At 39.3% G+C, this 15,306-nt stretch overlaps 1 protein-coding gene across 2 annotated transcripts in view; it reads right to left on the bottom strand.

The window, feature by feature from the left end:
* The window catches only part of DAB2IP (DAB2 interacting protein), a 210,444-nt gene that overhangs the window by 179,095 nt on the left and 16,043 nt on the right, over positions 1-15,306 (bottom strand). The window contains exon 1 of one of the 2 annotated variants that reach the window (XM_072025527.1): positions 881-904. The exons of the other annotated variant lie outside the window; for it this stretch is intronic. The gene's annotated coding sequence lies outside the window, so the exon portion shown is untranslated. Of the gene's footprint in view, positions 1-880; positions 905-15,306 lie in introns of those variants that run through there. 2 annotated transcript variants of the gene reach the window in all.

Genomic DNA, 15,306 nt, shown 5'->3' with positions numbered 1-15,306 from the left:
CGGGTTATCAGCAGAAAATATGCTGCAGGAATTCCAGAGGTAGCTCTTGAACCCTATCTATGTAAAGGTGGAATACTTTGTGGATTTCAGACTGCATACCGAATAGCACTAAATACATATGAAAGAGTTAAGAATCAATGTATTCTGAAAAACACAATCTTAAATGGTTTTTAAAAATGTAAACAATTTGTTGTCCTCAATGCAGCCGATCCACTGTACTAACAGAGAAAAAAAAAAAAAAAAAGGTAAGATTTGCAACTGCAAATAACTTTTCACCCCAATTTATGCCTTTTGTATGTCTTCTAACAGACCAGATAGAAGAACATCAGCATGTGGAACATTATAAATCCAAGGAATAGCTGCAGTTTTAACCACAGACTTTAATTCCAGGGTGAATTTATGTGGTCCACAGCTAAATATATCCCTCTAAGCAAATTACTCACTGCAACTGCCTTTAGGAAAGCTTTCTGCAGATAAAGAAACTGTTTCCAAATGCTAGGCTTGACAGACACACAGCATAAAGTTACATTCTTTTCTCACTGGCAAAAAAGACCCCCAAACTGAATAAAGTAAAATAAATAGGTTACTGTCCTCTCTGCAAAGACTGCCCAGGAGATAGGTTAATGAGGAGAGCGCCAATCCTGCTGGATTACTTCTTACAACACCCTGTTTCTATCTGTCTACTACATGCCTATCTTGAAACCCTGTAAACAGAGTGATTTTTAAGATAATGTGAAGCACATTACCGCACTCATTTCTACTGATCCATGCAGAAGCCAGTAAAAACACATGCCTAACCCTGTGCCTTAAGTAGGATGTGCAACTCAGACGCTCTTTCGCAATCCTTTATTTCCTCTTTCCTATGTTTTCTACTTCTTACCATTGGAGTTGTCCTGGTCCAAGGGATTATCTGGTTCCATTACTTCAAATAAAAGCATCCAACATGCAGTTCTCCATGCAGCAGAGGCATAAAAACACAGCAGTTGCCTAAGCTGATTCACCTGATTTATGAATTAGTGCTGCATCCATAAGAGGCTGTGTTTCTTCTTTTGTATTACATCTGGCTGCTTTTCCAACTAGATGGCTGGGTATTACAGCATGCAGGCCTTTTTCCAGCATCCTCTTAATGCATTATATTTAAAGTAGCAGCAACCTTTTTCTCCCATCCCCCAGAATAAGTTACAGCAATGTAACTAGGCTGAGCTGGCAGAGAGCGGAGCTCATTCAGAACAGGACCTGCAAGCGCTCTCCGATCCGTGTTGCTGCATAAATAGAATGACTGATACAATAAAAAGTAAGTGGGGTTTGACACAGCACGGTACGCACTGCAGAAAATCGCACCAAAACCAGCAAAGGTCTTGAGGGCTTGGGGAATGCCTTCTGAAGCCACCAGTACCCACCCCCTCCCACACAAACACAAATTATGTCCTGTTCCCTCCTCCCCTTCCTCCCCGCTCCAATCTTTTATAACCCTGGATCTCCTCCAGCAATAGTCTGTTCCTTTACTCAGTTTATAATAAACTCTGCCATTCCCTTGTGTCCCTAGGGCTGTCTTGGAACGGAAAGAGGCTGTTTGCAGAATGAATAGACCAGCCACTGCCGAACAGGGAGGCAGCTCGGGGACTCTGCGCTGGGCAGCTGCAACTTGCTGCAGCAACAGCCGTCTGCTGGGCACCTTGTCCCGCATTTCCCTCCTTTGCCAAGCCAGGAGCTGCTGCTAAGCTGGCTTTCTGGGAACCTTCTGCAAATGAGCTGGGGGCAAGCACTGGCTCTGACAGAATCATACAGTACACGACACCAGATTCTGGAACTGCAGACCCTCAAAACAGAGATAATGTAAGTTGGCGGTTAGGTCGCAGGACCAGGAGTCAGGTCACCTTTGTTGTACTGCTGGGTCTGCCACTAAGTCCCTGAGACCTCACAGAATTCAGAACTCTTCTTTGTGCCTTAATTTTCTACAGCAGACATTGAAATGTGCCTTATCTCACAAGAATACAGCTGAAAGTTCCCAAGTTTAAGTGCTTTGAACTTCTTGGATAAACGATACAGAAGCAGGACTGAGGAAGACGACCCATCCCATCACTGGGAAATACAAAATTTTACTTTCTCTGAAGACATCTTAAAAAAAAAAAAAAAAAAAAAAAGTATCAATCAATGTGCAACTATAAACCAAGGTGTTTCTCTGAAAGGTGAAGTTATGCCATTACAACAACCCTGGAAAAATTCTCCAAATCCAGACTTTCATGATCAATATTATTTTGAATGTGTTATTCAAACTCTTTTTTTAATACTCCAGTAAAGGCATTAAGATTATCTCACTAAAAAAAAAAGCATGCTTTTGTTTAAATCTAAGGCAAGGATCACTCTAAACACCTACAAAAGATTTAGTGCATTTTAGGTTTGTCAGGGCTGATGACACAGGATTCAGAGGCAGACAACAGAGCGCAGGGTTTTCTATTTTGGTGCTCCTGGGTAATGCTTCTGCCTTACTAGCTCACTCTTTACAGAGTCATGTAACTTGTGCTTTAGAGCTGACTATTCATGCTTGGTGCTACAAGCTGTAGGCGGACAAATGAATGGCTGGCTGAAGGGAGAAAAACATGCAGTTCTGTATGGAGAAATTAACCTAGCAGGTTGATATGACTCTGCTGTAATTGTACCTTACAAAAACACTTTAGTACTGTTCTTGAGAATTATGCCATATTAATAGAAGAAAAACTCATTTCCATGTATTTGTTTTAAGTATTGCTCAGTATATAGTCCCTATTAAATAATGTTCTGAGATCTCTGCCTTGGTCTAAATTACAGTGCTGCAAACCCTATATTCTCTCTCCTAGCACCCTACGCTCCCTATGTTCTTTACAACTTCACTACTTCTCCCCCTCACTGACAAAACAAAAACCCTCCCTCTTTCCACCTTCCCCACAAAGCCACCTACTCTGTGACTACAGGAACACGGCACTCTGTCTGCCTGCAGCCCTCCACCTGTTCAGGGTCATATATACAGTCTAGGATTTAGTACATGAGAGAAAAAAGTGTGTTAACTCTTGACACACACCCATTACATCCCTCCAGTCTGACGTAACAAAAGCTGACCATGGTAAGAATAGAAGGGACTTGGGGAAATTTTGGAATAAAAGGGTCTTAGGTTAATTTTGGGAGCGAGCAGTCCCAACCATTTGGCTACCCTGCATCCTAGGGTCTGGAACTGCACCAACACACACACGGTGACTCATTAACACGGCCTGCCTAGGTCACAGGAGATGAACTCCAGATGCTGAGAGCTCCGCGCTCATCCATGTATAGCAGTACAGAGTGCTGTAATGCTCATTGCAATTGACAGGAATTATATAAAGAGAGAATTTGTATTTTTCCATGAAACTGAAACTGTGGATACATAATGTACTTTTCATAGACAATTTAGTACCAGGAAGGAATAAACACCTGTGAAATTCTTCCTCGTGGTGAATCAAGAATAAGCCAGTAACGCTAACCAAACAGCCAAGACCAAGAAAGTGAGACAGGAACAGTGAGAAATAATACTTATTTAGGCCTCAATGACTCTATATGAGAACTGATTTGACTTTAATGTCATCAAAATGATTTGCTCCTCTGCAGTTACGGTCCTAGTAAAAATTAATCTTTAATGTGCCAGTCAGAATGATGTCAATATTTTGGCTACGGCAGTACTCACAGTTTCTAACAACCAAGCTATTGTCATGCACTCTTTGCTTGAGCACAGCTCATGCCATCAGAAAAGTAGCTCATGCAATGATTTTGAAGAGAAAGGGACAGTTGGAAGACCAGGGCTTTGATCACTAGGGATTTTAATTGCTCAGGCACTGAATGGAAAATTGCAGAAGAGGGAAATGATTTTCAGACAAATGGCCTGAATGGTCAGAGGCTATGCTAGACCAAATCCTAGGAAAAGAGCCAAGCACACTGAACTAATGAGTGTGGAAAGAGAAGTCTAGCTAGCATATTCTCTGGAATACCTATGAGGTTAAGCAGAACACAAAATTTAGAGTTTGGGAAAGCTGACTCTTCAAGGAAGGAATTTTGAAATGGTTGGAAGGAAGTGGAAATTAAATGTACTCTGTTTCTGTCTAATCAGAGCATCTCTGCATTCCCCTAGATAGGCAGTTATGAGACAAAAAAAGGACGTTCTAATTGCCTAATGTCTGCATGATGTTAATTTTAACACCATCTACCTGCCATACTCCAGCTGTGTTCAATGTGTAAGATTTTGTCACAGGAATTGGTAGCTACTACTACTTAACTCCTCTTTCTTTTCAGTAAAGATGGGAATCTTAGTTCACATTTGCCTTTAGCTCATGCCGTAACTTGAAATTGTAAACAGGAAAGACGTTACTTGCTTTTAGTTTGCTATTAACTTCTTGTAAAACTCTGGGCAAATCAGCTCATCTCTCTGTTATCAGCTACATGAATCTATATTTAGCCTGTTTGTTATTCTTCACAAAGTATGTTAACATTTCTGCATCAAGCTATATAGTTTAAGTTTGAATTGGTAGAGATCTGGGGATATAACTTCAATTTGTTTCCAGGGAAAGGATTTGTCTCCTAAGTCTTTTTGGACCAGGTTTTGTTATTTTATGCATAGTGACAATGAGTTACAGTCAACTGAAAAGACTATGAAAACTACTTTATTTTCTAAGAGATGTTTTAAAGATCTCTAGGAAAAGGTAAGTAGAAATACCTGTATATATAAATAAGTAGAGTCAAAGCACATTTTGAAAACAACATACTCTTCTTACAGAAAACCATGTTGGTATAATTTTTGCTTTGTTCCTGATAGACCTTAGGCTAGCAAAATGATGTCTAATCTCCAACAGCCCCAGGACAACCCTGAAGTACGTCATAACTTTGACTACATCTTGCTTGTGCCAAGTAAACATGATTACTCCGCTATTTTAAATAAAGACACAGAAACATAAAGCTGCAGGACACCTTCTTTGCAATCATGATCGTGACTTAGTTTGAAAGCTACAAAAACTGGAAGAGCCTTAACTATTTAAAGTTCTAATAGCCCTATAGTGAGTCTGTTAGAGCACAAGCAGGTAAAAAAATTCATCTATTACACTTTAGTTGCTAGTACGTGTGCAAAACCAATTCCTGTGGATTCCTTCTCAGTCTGTCACTTCAGCAGTGTCACACTATGGGAGAGGACCAAGATGGAAATGGAAAGATCTCCATTATTTAAAATAAAGAGAAAACATTTTAGGCTGCGCATCTAGAAAAAGAATTGAGAAGAGGTTCAGTTGCTTTTCCCCTTGAGAAACGGAAGCGTGGTACATTATGCTGCCTGCTTTTTGATGCAGTCATTGCTAGCCAGTGTAAAAGATCAGCATGATGCCACAGCTGCCCGCCACCATACAATCCTTCTTTGAAACATAAATTCATATGTAGGAGGGAGCAATGAATGCATGCAAGTTGAAAAGCCAATGAAGCACAGACCTGCTTAACAAAACAGTCTGCCAAGGTTACTGGGGGTGTTGTCAAAGCCTCTTCTTTTGTGAGGCTGAATAACAATTCATACCAAGTAACCAGCCTCACAGTTTCTTTGGCTTTACCTGGCAAGTTTTCAAAGTCACTCTTCATGGCTGGGTCTGTTCACATTGAGATGCAGCTTATCTTGCCCAGGACAGCAAATGCAGGGATGATCATACTCCAAAAGTTCATGCCAAAGTCCTATTGTGCTGTTTTGCTGCTTGAACTCTGTCGTAAATGTGCTTGTAGATGACACAAGCACAAATTGAAAAATGATACATCCTTGGTTACTTCATGTTGGTAGGAAGAATTCCCCTGCCTCAGCAGCAACTGATAGCAATTCAACCATTTAATTTAACAAATCTGATTATAACTGGGATCTTCAAGAAGCCCCAGTAGCAGGGCAGCCCCAGTTGCTAATTCTAACCATGCCATTCTATCCATGCAAATGTTCTTGCTAGCACAAGTCCTGTTAAGAGAAGACTATAACCTATTTTAAGCTTAGTACTCAACAACTTTTAAAGGGATATTTGTCTGCTGAGCTATCCAGAGCCATAAGGAAGCCTTTTTTCTCAGCTGGGTACTCTTTTGGAATATGAATCCTAATCTGGAGCAACAGGAGAGACATTCTCTAAGGATTCTTTATTTGGGGAGATGGAAATTTATACTACTAAATCACCAGACTTTTACCCCAATTTTCTCAAGAAAGTGATGCTCCGTAATCACACATGTAAGGTGGCAACTTTTCATCCAGTACTAAGCAAAGTCCCACCACAGGGAAATAAAATAAATAAATAAATAAATAAATAAATAAATAAAACAGAAGGTGTAACAATTAAATGGAGCATGAAATGCTGGAAGACCTGAGTTGAAGAAAGAGTCTGTGAAAGACATTCCCTAGGATTTCAATGCAAGAGGCTGTGTCTGTCACATCTTTCCCTTCAATGCTCTCTGTGTTTTTGTGAACCATTAGGACGCTTGGTTTGTAAGATGTATTCTGGGGCATGAGCAGTTCAGTATCTGATATGTGCTCAAAACATGTAACTTACTGAACCATCTTTGGCTCCAAGAGTTTTAAAATAAGTCAGTTCAGATTCTGAAAAGATTGAGCTTTATATCTCTATTCAAAACTCTGCCACAAACTACCAAACAAAATGGTTCAGAGCTGCAGATTCTATTGTAATCATGATTAGAAAACACATTAACCATAAATTATGGCTATGCAAGGAGTACTCATTGAATATTCTACCATGAAATATGCCAACAATCAATTTAATGCAATGTTTCTAAGACCGAAAAAATGAATAATTCTATTTGGACATTCTTTCACAGTAACCAGAACATAACATTACCTCTTGCTACTGTACGCTTCAAACTGATGCAAGGATCTTTGAGCTTCTTCAGTAAAATCCTCCTGGCAGTTTAATGGAGGAAAATAAAACTAAACGGACTCCTGGGCAAAAATAACAAAAGGTCTACAACAGGCAGAGTTCTGTGCACAATTTACCAAGCTGTCTGTTGAGATTCTGCCCTAGCTGACTTTACAGATTCCTAACTATGTTTTTGCAGTTGTCTCCTAGAAACAGGAACAAGAAGCATTCTCTGTTTTTTTTTAAGAGCTGAGAAAAAAGTCTGCAACAGCTTTCTTCACATTCACTAACCAACATATATTTCCTTAATCAGTGGACGGCCTTAAAGAATGGGTTGTTCTTTGATACCCTGTTATGTAAATGTAATACAATAGCAACTGGCATAATGATATATCATTAATAAAAACTTGGACAAAAAGTAGCAATGGAAAGTGCAATTCAGAGAAATACCCATACAAACATTTGAATGCTTAGCAGAATCTTTGGATACTTGAGGGTGCTCAAACATTGGATAAGAATCTTAAAAGAGAAGATGTTGAAAAGTTACACAGTCCCTCCTTGCATCAAACAAAATTCGTAATGACTACAGCTTCTGAAGTGCATCTTATCAAACAGCAAAATGGTGAAAATGAAGTGCTGTTCCTTGAAAACGTGGACAGAAGTTTCATCTGAGTTTTCTATGAAGGTTCAGGCTAAAATAACATACGAACCAAATAAATTAACATATCCTTAACAACATCTAATGGAAAAATAGCCCTGGTTGAGCACTTAAAATATATAAATCTCTTTTCACATACTGAAAATAATCTCTGTTTCAGAGTGGGCTGCTCTGCTACTATTTCTGCATTGAATGTGATGGGATAAAGACTAACTGATATTTGTTTCTCCAGCCTGGATCCTAGGGCCCTGTTACCTAGGGCTTGTAGTAAATTATCCATTTCTTTAAGTTTGTAAAATCCTACAAAAATATGAAAGGTTACAAAAAGCAAGTACAATGTTCAGATGCATCCAGTTTATGTGATCTCCAAACAGATGCAAGCAAGGTAAATGGCATGAATAAGGTTTTGAATGTTGTAAAGAAATGGACCCGTAAAGATGAATACTAATGTCACACTGAGTATTAACTGGGGAAAAAACCCATATCCAGATCTTTTCCTCTGAAATCTTGGTTTCTGCAGATCAGTAAATTTTTCCCATGCATCCATAGTTACAACATAGAAATATTGCATCAAAATATGTATTTCTTTCTGTCTGCAAGTTATCTACAGAAACAGGCACATGAAAAATGCTATTGCACTGAGAAAGAGACATATTCTGAGTCCTCAAAGGCTGTCAAGGCTGCTTGCTCTGAGCTTATTTGTTCTTCCTTTCTTTCCTTCCCGTATTGTTTCCTGTCATTTCCTCACTCTCTCCCTTTTTGTTTAGGGATTCAGCTAATTGTTGTCCTTCCATATCAAGAAGCCTCTTCATTTTAATAGCTTTTTAGGATAAATTACTCCATATGGTCTTTTGCTTTATGTGAAATCCACATAACAAAAAGCAAAGATTTTGAACTAATTTTTGTTTCTTTCTATGTCACTCGAAGAGAGAAACACAAGATAAATGACATCTTATACTTTCCTCATGTTTCTAATCTGTTTCTGATAAAATAGGCCTCTATCATCTCTCTTTTTTCTTTTTTTTTGGCATATTATTGTCATTCTACCTCTTTGTTGTCCGCTAACTTCTGATTTCACATTCACTTTTTCAATACTCTTTCTTGCTTTAGGCAGAATAAAAGTATGAGAATACGGTCTCTGTTCCTACTCAATTAGTTTTGCCTGAGCTAAGACTTCAGAAATAGATCTAACCATATGACATAGATAAACCTTTTTTTTTTTTTTTTAACCCAAGGTTTCCATGGAATTGTTGAGATATTGGTGTGGGTATGAAGTACATAACAGCAAATCTCATTTCAGAGTCAGACAGAAAATGAGAAACTTCACTGAAATCAACGGAAAAAGGAAGGATAAAGTGAAAAGGCAGAAAATAAATACTCATCTTGGCATGTGACAAAAGACTGCAAGGTTCAAACCTGCTATTCATTACTCTGATGAATAAAAATTCCTGAATAATCTATCATCTGTACTCTCTTCCTTTCCTGACCCCTATAATACTCCTCCAATCAGTCCATGCTGCTCCTGTGAGGGTTATCCTTTGCTTTATCTACAGAATGTGTGGGGAAACTACAAGAGTTTCCCACTATCTTGGTTTATAGGTACACCACAGATTAGCCCTCAGGTGAGGAATGCTTCTTCCACTTACCCTCAAATATTTCTCAAGTCAGTACAGATTAAGGTAAAACAGAATTAACATCTATCTGCAGCATTTTGGGCAACACAGCTACAAAGACACTGGCCAAGAAATTAAAGACAATCATTTTAATTAATTAAGCAAAAATAAAGTACAAAAGTTTGCCTCTCCCTGTGTGAAGATGATGGAGGTAATTGTTTTTCTCACATATAGGCACTCTTTCTGCATAGCTTACATTTCAAGTTCCACTCAGTAAAGTATTTGTTATAACTAATCTTTTATAGCTAATCTCCTCTAGAAGCTCCAGTGAGGTGTACAGTGCTTTGTCCTCTTTTCCCATTCAGACTTACTCATTTTGTCTATGTTATCCTTTCCCTTTCCTCCTTCTCCACAAAATATATACTTTCTAGATATTTTTTTGGTTATTTAGGGCACAATCTTGATCCTTCTCTACGGAAACTGAGTTATCTCTTTCTTGTAGATGTAAATATCACTTAGCTAGACCAAGAGTCACTGCCTATGCTTGAGTGGCAAATTAACTCCCTGTCTAAGCCAGGAAAAAAATTTCCACCTCCTCTTTAGAGTATCAGCATGCAATTTTAATTGCGGAATTTTTATTTTAGATTTGTATTGCAACACAAACACTTGATACAAACATCTACATTGGATAAACAAATGTAGATATGCACTAGTTTTTGACTTCAATCGTATGTGAAACCATTCTGGGATAACACTTTATCCTCTAATTTAGGGATACCATGAAATGAAGCTTCCATATAAATCAAACTTAACAGAACAAAAAAAGAAAAAAAGATCAAATTGTTAATAATGGACAGCACTTCTGCCATTCATCACCCAGGTACTGTGAAGAACTTGCTTCTTAGAAGTTAGCTGTGCGTTATGTTCTTTCAGTTTTCCCCTTTCCAAGGTTTTCGAAACCTGCCCACAGCCAAACCAAAGAAGCCAGTGGTTTTCCACTCTGCAGAGGTTACCCCTCTGTTGATATTCCTACTGTCACTTCCCACAATGCAAACAACTGTCTCTTCCCAAAACTTCACCTCTTTTCTCTCTAATTTACTTTAACCACTCTTACCCGATGCTCTTTCTTTTCTACTTCCAATGCATCTGAGTTTCTAGGATTGCTTTCCATATTGGACTTTCCATATTAGGCCCTTTATATTTCAGGAATTTTGCTCTTAATCATGCTGGATTGACCTCCTGTGTACTCGTACACAGATAACCGAGACCTGTGCAAAGGCCAGAGTGTGTGCTGTAAGGCCACACATGGCCCTGCAGCAGATGGGGAGGAGAGGTCTACACCACTTTGTGACTGTCACCTCCTCGTCACCCACAGCACCAGAGATGCATGGGGTGGAGCTGAAGTAAGCTCCTACAGTTCTGCTCTCTGCCCTGGTGCATCTGTGCCTGGGTTCCAGCTCTGCAGGAAATTAGCTTAACCTACCCGCTGGCCACATGTAATAGCCATACGTATGTTTATGCACACACATACATGCCTCAGAAATTACCAGGGACAATTAAAGCACAGACTGCTAATGCTCCAGCCAAAAGAATAATTTCAGTGTTTAGTTATGTAAGTAACCCTCAGATCCCTGCTTCACAATCTGTTTGAAATTTAAGGAAGATGTAGCCCTTCTGGAAAAAACTATGGACCAAATTATGTAGTCCAATCAACAGTCTTCATTTACAAACAAGAAAAATTTGATCCAAACATTCAGTGTCTATTTATGGTTTTGTTTTCCTTCTCATTTGTTCATTTCTAAACCTGCATATAGGAGAAGGTGCATGTTGCTTTGGCTGTAATTTTGTCTTTTGTTATTATTTCACACACCATTTTCTGCTAGTTTACAGACCATGAACAGTCCACGGACCACACAGGTTAGGAAACACTACTCGAGATGTGCTAGGTTTTAGTAAACATCTATTATATCTCTGCATGCTTTCAAGCATATTCAAAAGCAAACCTCTTCCATTCAGCCTTTCTATGCTACTCCTGTGAACACAGGGCCCTGTGAATACCATATATGCAATAATTGGCAGGTATCTAACTGGAATTACCAAGTCTGACCTACTGCAGTATATAACTGCATTAAGATTCAGCTGCTGATCCTACCGACTGTTCAGCATCATCTGCAGACATACATGTATATATACTCCTCTCCCTGCGCAGAATTATCATTTTCAGACACTATAGAATTGACTCTCTTCTGGCTTTGTTAAAGTAACTGAGACTATTAGAATGGTTAGAAGAACTTAAAGAACATTTTTCCTCCTTTTTTTTTTGGCAGCCTAGTTTATCTGATCTAGCAGTGTCCTGATTTGCCTTCTTATTCTGACAAGGAGATTTAACAGATTTCTATAATCAGTTCCCAACACTTGATAGAATAATTTTAGTGTCAGATGAAGCTAGCTTTGCCTGATTCTAGGAAATGCCTGTCAGTCTGCACAGGCTGTGATATCCTCTATCAGGCTTCTCTTCTGCTGTGGGTCTGTCATCATCAAACAGATCCTCCCCACTTCTGATTCTCTAGGCACACCGGGCATGGCAGCAAACCGAGACTCTCGCAGGATTACATAAAGTGCACCTTAGGCACTGGAGTCGGGGGTTCAAAGCTCTTTGAGCTCTTGTGTGAAGTGACAATTTCATTTCCCTTCATTTCCCTTTCTTCATTCTCTCGTGATGTCTTGGCAACATTTTATTCCAGTTCAACATTAGCTGCCTTTTCTCTCACTTCTTTTTATATTCCTTTCTCTCCCCATCTGGTAATTTAAAAGGAAATTGCATGGTATTCAGCATTATCAGCCAATCTGTTTACCCTGCTCTTGTTCAAACTAAGACCGTTTCTCTCACACTAAGCTGCTCTGTCTCACCCCATACACACTACTAGGATCCTCCAAGCCTGTATTTTCTTTCCTACATCACCTAGAGCAGTAACCCACACTTCCAGAGGTACAAATCTTCCTAAAATGTTGTCTGTTTTTAAATTAAGATATGGGAACAGAAGTCTGTGGAAAAGAGATGTCCACAGCTGGGCCTTCTCTCGCTGCCAGGCAGCCGTAAAGCATTAGGCATGCTGGCACACACGAGAAGGAAAAGGCCTTGACACCATCCTGGCTACCAGAAGAGCAGCATTCACAGAGAGATTCCACATCCAGCCAGGGGAGACCATCCCCATGCTGAACAAGCTTTCTCTTGTGAAATACCTTCTCGGTGGGCCAGAACTCCTCCCGCCCCCAGGACCAGCCTAGCCCTTCTTAGCAGTAACCACTGTGCCGCAGTGCCGTCTGCACTGACACTGACTCACTCCACATCACACAGTTCCTGATTTCATTACTGAAGATAAGGCCAACTTTGACCTGTGTTCCAACTCCCTCAGATCCCAAATTAATAATACAATAGCTACTTTGATCCCTATCAGTGGCTAATGCTAACAGTAAAATGCTGAAACAACTCTTGATAGCAACAACATGAAAGTTTTCCACACTCAGGCACAATAAGCATAACTGGTATTAATGTCTTTTAAAAGCCATCAGAGAAACAACTGATAGGAAAGGCTTTATTGAACCTGCAAGTGAATTCTCTCATGATCTACTGAAATATTTTAGATAGACATCATCCTTTCAAAAAGGAGCTAACGTTTTGAGTGATAATCCTATTTACTTTTTTCTTCAAAAAATATGAACAAGAATGGAACTGAAATATGCATCTGTTTCTTTAGAGATGATATCAGCTGGCAAAATTGATCTCCAGGATGAAATGTCATACATGAAACTATCTGGCTTGCTTCTGAACATAGACTTGACATCCAGTTGCTGCTCTCAAGTTGACCTGTGTTTAGCAAGGCATTCAAGCATGTGTAATTTAAGCTGATGAGCAGAACAAGCTTGTTTCCAAGTAGAAGCATTTTACTTAATTGATGCTTTGATTAAAACAAGTCTTGTCAAAGTCAGTGAAAGCTGCTTAACTGGCAAAACAGCAAAGACCAACTTCTCTGGGGCCGAGTAGGAAAAAAATACTAATGTATATGTACTTAGCACTTGGGAATTAGAAAAAAAAATCTAACTTTTGTATGAAATTGTTACTATTAATACAAATCTTTACTTATGTTCTGAAACAATTGATTCTTGTGTGATGGGAAAGTAGATCAGAATAATTTTACTGAACATTGGAGCTTGACTTCTTACCAGCAGCAGGGTATCATGCTGCTATATTGTATGTTGCTTAGCAATGTAATGTGGGAAGCAGCACCACAGTCCTTGACAGCACCATTGTCCATTGAAATGCTTGTGAAATATTACCTGGGTTATATAAAGATAGCACACAGTTATAGAAAAAGAGCATAAAGTTTCAAAACAGGACAAAGGCAAAGAAGAAGGCTGTAAAGAAAAGGCATTGCTATTCCAATGGCAAAAAGGTCTCCCTGGATGATCTTTCACTCTCTGAATACATGCAGCATAAGTTAAATGTGGAGAAATTGTATCTGTAAAATCTCATTACAGCTATGCTTAGAAATGATATACCGTACTGTACAGCAACTGCTCTAACAGTTGCCTAGCTCTTCTCCATATACGTGCCAATGTCCCTACACTGCTACCCTGTAAAGAAGACCCATCATTTATTATTCTGGTGCTTTGCTTTGGAGGACAACTTTTGTGCTGTGATGTGCTGATTATCCATAGTGAACAGAACACATACAAAACAAGAAGCATAAGCAAAGATAGATTTGTTCTACAAACAGATTATATGATACACGTGGCAATATTCACCTCACAGCTTCACAGTATACCAGAGGCTACAGGTGTCAGAGGCACACCCTCCCGTATTCGCCGCACTTTATTTTTCTCTGGTGTCTTTTGCGTAGAGAAGTGTTATCCTGCTCTTGCTTGATCAGCTCTGACAGCCTCAGTATAATAGCCACTGCCAAGATTTTCCTTCATGCATGTCCCAAAATGTTTCTCTGGCCCATATTCCAGCCATTCACCACATTTTAACTAGCTAGAGCAAATAGCTTGGGTAATCTGTTTTCTGCAATTCGAAGCAGATGCCAAGCCCTGTGTACTGAAGCATACAGGAGCGCTGCTTCACTGCTCAGTGCTGGGACACTCAAAGGCTTCAGCATTTTCAGTGACGCTCCTTTCTCCTGCACAGTTTCTCATATGTTCACCTTTCCCTGGTAAGGCCATTGCATAGTTTTCAAGTGACACCTAAATGAGCTGGTGTGATAGTGTCATTAATAACTCCAATGGTAATGAAATCCTCCGACTGCTGCAAGAGAAGGTGGGTCATGTTTTGCTACTCTTGCCAGAGACTACTGCTGAAGCAGGGCAAGCACATTCATGTAGCACGCCAATGGAGGAGTGAGCACAACTGTATCATGGGTCAGCCACCAATATTGCTCTATAAAACTTTTCCTCACTTCCTCTCTTAGCAAAGCAGCTGAGACCAGGAAAATACACAAAACTGCATCTGTACATGGGAAAGTACATGAACACGTACATGACCATCAGACTGAATCGAAACAGGCTCCAGTGCTGTATCACTGGATTCACCACACTCATTTTTGTAAACTGAAGCAGCACAAGGCTCATATCCTTACTTCAGTGTACGGAACAAGCCTCAGATTATGATGGGTCATAAAGATGCAGGAGCAAATCTGATCTTAGTAAAAAAAAAACAAAACAAAACAAAAAAAAAACTGAATAGACATGACAGATCCTAGGGGCCTTTCCAAGGAACAATTCAATATTCCCTTTTATAGTATTTGGCAGGAAAACACCATAGAGTTTATTCAGCTTGAATTAACTAATGGATTTGAGTATTCTCTTTAACAAAGAGAATAGATGTTGAGTTACACTGACTGCAGGGTTACAGAATGCTTTGGACAAACCTCATAAACTGATTTACCACAGAATCTGTGCTGGCTTTTCTGGTTTTTCTCTAAACTTACTTACAGCGATGCTTTATGCTTCAAAACAAGAATTCCTAAATTTGTTTAGATACATTTATTTTTGCTTGTGTACTACTTTCCCTTATTAAAAATATGAAAATGGAAAGAACTAAAAAAAATACATATATATAATGCTGTTGAAAGAGTCATCAGAACAGAAGCAGAAGTTT

The sequence above is a fragment of the Anas platyrhynchos genome, chromosome 18, assembly GCF_047663525.1.
Source record: "Anas platyrhynchos isolate ZD024472 breed Pekin duck chromosome 18, IASCAAS_PekinDuck_T2T, whole genome shotgun sequence".
In the NCBI taxonomy this organism is placed as follows: domain Eukaryota; kingdom Metazoa; phylum Chordata; class Aves; order Anseriformes; family Anatidae; genus Anas; species Anas platyrhynchos.
Note: the sequence above shows the minus strand (reverse complement) of the source record. Positions and strands in the feature narration are given on the sequence as shown.